The sequence below is a fragment of the Aphis gossypii genome, unplaced genomic scaffold, assembly GCF_020184175.1.
Source record: "Aphis gossypii isolate Hap1 unplaced genomic scaffold, ASM2018417v2 Contig00093, whole genome shotgun sequence".
In the NCBI taxonomy this organism is placed as follows: Eukaryota; Metazoa; Arthropoda; class Insecta; order Hemiptera; family Aphididae; genus Aphis; species Aphis gossypii.
Window position 1 is genome coordinate 80,222 of NW_026083013.1, and position 5,644 is coordinate 85,865.

Consider the following 5,644-nt stretch of genomic DNA (forward strand, 5'->3'; position numbering starts at 1 on the left):
CATAACAGCTTCACATACATTAAACCTTTTCAAACATACATTGTCCATAACAAACCCATAATGAGGGATGTGGTATCCCTGTCACCAAGTCCGTTCCAAATACAAACCTGTACAGACCTGCAGAGTCATATTCGAGTATTGTCGGTGAATAAAAAAGTAGTGCATGAAGCAAAATGAAATCAGTCCATGTACTACCCTTCAAGTGTCAAATCGTGTTAATTCAGAGTTCTTAAGTTCCTAACTATTTCATACGGTTATTTAAAGTACAATTTCTATAATTCATTACCCATATCAACCATTTTAAAAGTATTATTTAATTTCGCTAATTGGCCATTAACTTGAGCCCAAATTAACTCAATTGGGTTATACTTACAATGGTATGGTGGCAGACGGATTACCTCATGACCCATTTCCATTGCAATGTTATCCAGCTCGTATATTTTTTCACGTGGCAATAGGTTTTTAACTTTTTTGCTGAAGTTCAGGTAATGCTTCTAATGGATGGAACTCGACATTATTTTTATTTGACCCTTCTATAAACCCGTAGCGAGCACATCCTGCGTGACATACAATAAGTCGGCCTCCTTTAACCGTCGGCACCTTCAGACCACCTGAATTATTTTCATTTTGCCAAATAAGGGTGCGTGAGTGGTTTTGGTTTACCCACGTTTCGTCGATATAAACCATTGGCCGATCATCTTTATTTTCTCACAGGGTACACATTTGTCGTAAAAATTTACACCGAAGTGCGACGATATCATTCCTCTCCATTAAAAACAAACGTCCATCATTACATTTTTTGTATGTAAATTTTAAATTTTTTAGGAGCCTTTGCAGTGATCGAACGCACCCAGTGTAATTTGTTTTTTTTTTTTTATGGCATTTAATATCAATTGAGACATTGGGTACTCACCTCGATCGTAAAACTCGTGAATAGTTCTTCTCACAACTGTTATGAACGTATTTGTGTTCTGAACTCCTGGTTTATATATGACTGAATAGTCATATACTTCTAGCAGAAGTCGCCATATAGTAAGACGAGCGCCTGGATCTTTAACTCCAAACATCGAAGATAGAGGTTTGTGATCCGTTATAATGTTAAATTTTCGACCGTAGATGTAAGGACGAAATTATTTAACCGACCGGATTATTGCCAACAGCTCCTTTTCAGTAGTATTATAATTTATTTCCGCTTTATTTAATGTGCGCGATGCATAGGAAATTGGCAAGTCTGACCCAATGTTTCCTTGCGATAATATTCCTCCTATAGCACAATTACTGATATCTGTTGTAATATTGAAAGGTCGAGAAAAGTCAGGGAATTGAAGTATTGGTTCCTTGGTCAATATGGTTCTGAATGTTTGAAATGCGTCTTCACAAGCATCCATCCATAAAAATTGTTAATCCTTCTTTAGTAAAGATGTTAATGGTTTCGATATTTTACTGAAATCTTTGATAAATTTTCGATAATATCCTATTAATCCAAGAAATGATTTTAGCTCTTTAGCATTTGTTGGAGTGCAGTAATTAGCTACTCACGATATTTTTTTTGGATCTGGTTTTATGCCTTCATCAGTTATCAAGTGACCAAGATAACTTACTTCTTTACTTAAGAATTAACATTTCAGTGGTTGAAGTTGCAAATGATATTTACGGAATCTTTTAAATACGTCTCGTAAGTTATTTTCGTGATCTTTAATAGATGTTCCAATAACGATTACATCATCCAGGTAAACAAAAGATTTCACACCGTTGAGACCAATAAGTACTTGGTTCATAAGTCTTTGAAAAGTTGCCGGAGCTCCTTTTAGTCCAAAACACATCCTGTTGAATTCAAAATGGCCCTTTTCGGTGCTAAAACCTGTTTTTTGTCTGTCTTCTGGTCGCATTGGAATTTGGTGGTAACCACTTACCATGTCCAAACAAGAGAAATATTTTGCATTTCCCAATTGATCCAAGATTGTATTGACATCTGGCATTGGGAAAGCATCTCCCACAGTAAGGTTGTTTAATTTCCGGAAATCAACTACAACTCTGTATTTTTGTCAACCTGAGTCATCGATCTTCTTTGGCACTACTAGTAATGGAGCATTCCATGGGCTATCACTAGGTCCAATTATTCCATCTTTCTCCAATTTTTCAATTTGGTTATCTATTTCCTCTTTCTGTGAGTATGGAAGTCTATAAGGTCGTTGATAGATGGGTTGCGTTGTTTCTGGTGTTCTTATTTCGTGATATACAGCATCTGTACATGTAATTATATCTCCTTCGAGAAAAAATATATCAGAAAATTCACTGCATAATTCTTCGATGGATACTTTTTCTTCAAGATTCATATGGTCTGTTTTGAGTAAATTCTTTAGAAGTTGAATCCTATTTTGTTCATTTTTTGTTACTTTATCAGTGTGTACATAATGTTTTATCGATTCTTCATTTATTATTTCGTGTGATAACTCTGTCAGTTTTGGTATGGGTACCACAATCTGAGTTTCTGTTGGGTTAATTATACTTATGAGAATCTGATGATTTTTTACTTGATTTAATATATTTCCACATATTATTTCATTATTTATATTTTGAGCGTAAACAAGTATGCTCTGATGTTCTTGAATTTGTAAATCTGACACATCTACTGGAATAATTGCTTCACATCTAGCTGGAATAGTTGTGACGTCATCTAATGTTGATGTAATTTCCCCTTTTCCCACGTCGATGACAATTTGATTTTCCGTTAAAAATGGTGTCTGATACTTGAACGTCATCGTGAAGAGCATCTAGTTTTATTAAATTAAGATCAGCTACTGTGTCTACAAGTAGCTTTACGATATTTTTTGTACATTGTGGAATTTTATATAAAGCATGATTATCAATTAATTTGATTCTGAATGACAAGGTTTTTGCAGGTTTAAGGCTATAGTTTTTAATTTTTTGACCGATTGGTTGCCCGAGCCATTCGGTCTTGACCCGTTTCCCGAAGACTGTCCGTTGGATTTATTTGTTTTTTTCTTTTTGTAACATACATCTTCGGAGTGTCCCGGCTTGTTACAATAAGTACATGTTATATTTTTCACATCTTTATTATTTTTATTGAATATTTTGTTGGCCAGTATTTTGACTGCAATTTCCATATCTACATTGATTTGTAAAATGATTATTACGATTTCAAATTTCGCAAAACTTATGATTGTTATTTTTGCCTTGGTATCCTCCTTTAAGTATTCGTTGAGTCTCTTTTGATGATTGATAAATTTTCTGCTCTTCAAGACTTGCCTTCATCGCATCTTCCAGTGTTTCAAAGTTTCTTAATTTAATCACTGTTCTTAAATGAGGTAATAATCCTTCTACGTATGTCGTTAAAGTAATTTCTTTCATATATGTACGTATTGCTGTGGCATCTGTGGTTGATTTTCCCTTTGTGCTCACATTACATAATTCGTTGAGTAGATTTTCAACCTTTGTAGAGTAGTCATGAACTGACTCTCCTTGAGACTGTCTTGTTGATGTAAGTTCAAGTTGTAGATATCCTGGTGTACGTTTAGCACAAAAATTTGATTCGAGTAAATGTTTAAGTCCTGCCCAATCTTCTACATCGCGATGTTGAGTTGCAAAAGCTTTTTAACTTAATTTTATACGAATAGCTTGTAACAAAACTGGCTTTATGCTGTTATCGACATTATACATTACGAAATCACATGCACCGAGATAAGGATAAATATCGGTTGAATCTTCACCATTGAAAAAAAGAACCAATTTAATGGCTGTTTCTAATGAAAGAACTGTATTGTTCATTTTGGAAATGGTACACGAATTATCCACCCCCAAAAATGTTAAACCGAATAGTTCGGTATTTTTATTTAATTGTTTTGGTGTGTTGTCTTCACCTATTTGATCCGAAGGTACTGAAGTTGAAATATTTCCCTTAGTATCAGCGAATAATGATTCTAAACTTCTAGATTTCCTAAGGTATCTTTTATTTTTGTGAGTTCGTGACCTAATATTTGGGCCAGTATATTTTAAATTATTGTCAAAGTTATTTGGTATAGGAGTATTATAATCTTTATTTACTGTGGATGTATCTGGGCTCCTATCACTGCTAAATAAATCTTTGGGTTTATTATGGGCTAATTTTGGGCCTTAGGTTAGGAAAATGAAGATGAAAAACTGTTAAATAAATTAATACAAAAAACTATGAAACAAATAAACAAGTAAAACTTAACATTTTAACAATACAACATCAAATATACACTTATATAAATACTATACATATTCATTAAATGGCTCTGAACAAAAAATAGTCAAGCCTGTTACAAAAGTAAAAATTAAAAAAATACTATCTTATAATTAGTTAAGAACTTATTAGTCAATCTATATCAGTCACATCTATAACTACTTCATAATGGGTGTTGTTTTAGTTTTCCAGATACAAACATTTTTCTCCTCGTTTCAATACACTTTTCAAATTATTTCTTTACTAAAAAGCTGCCAAGTGTGTGTTTGAGTACAATATACGTACACTGATGTTTTAAAATAAATTGCAGCAGCAAATATTTCAATATCAGTACCTCAAACTCCTATTACAATCAAAAATAAGTTTTATTAATGGTTGGATCCACTTATTTTGAATAAGTACCTATAATAATATTTACATACCTTCATTTTCTATTTTCTATATTTTTAAATATGATCGCAGCTGTTCTTCACCGCCAACATACCTCAGTATTTTTTGATTTGTGTTTACAACCTAAAACAAATAAGATTAGGTAGTTAATTATTATTTAATTAAATCATTATAATATTAGTTTTTATATTACGGTTGCTATGTTTTGTCTGATGGTTAAATGTTGTTCTTCAGTACCAGTTACTGCAAAAGAAAAAGTTCGAAAAAAACAATTTCCATCACCAATAATTTTTTGTATCTAATACGGATAACTCAATACTTAATTTTTACATCACTTTCCAAACTTCGTTTGTATTCAAGTCTAAGTGCCCTACACTTGGCCTGTTGCCAATGTTTCCCAACTGGATTGAAGTAACACGTTTGGTCTTGTACTTGTAACGTCTGTATACATTCAATGTCTATATTTCTACCTGGTGAACTATTTATTGGTTTAGGTTTATAAAATTTTTTAATATTTTTGAGAAAGTATATTGGTAAAGTAAATTGTAATGGTATATTCATAGACTTATAATATTATATTATAAGTCTATGGGTATATTTAAACTTATAGACATTACTACATTAGACATCGATGAATGGAATAAATATAATTATTCAATATATCTGTGCTTCTAGATTTACTTAATTTTGTGCTTACAGCTTGAATCTTTTTATGCTATCTTTGGTTTTTTGGTATTGAATGTTGGATAAAAATGTGCGGCTATACATTATTATATTGCCATGTAAATTATTACGATGCGCTGTGAATAATAGTTTAAATAATTGGTGCCATATTTTTCTTCGAAACCACGTGAACGAAGTATGATAGAGCGATGTGATGACACCGTGATTTAAGATCTTAAATCATGGATGACACTAATAACGCGAGAGGATCCGACTTTTTTATATTCTTATTCGTTATAGGTGAATATTAAGTGTAATATTAATGCCTGCATATTGCAGTATGGCAGGCGAATCCCGAAAAAA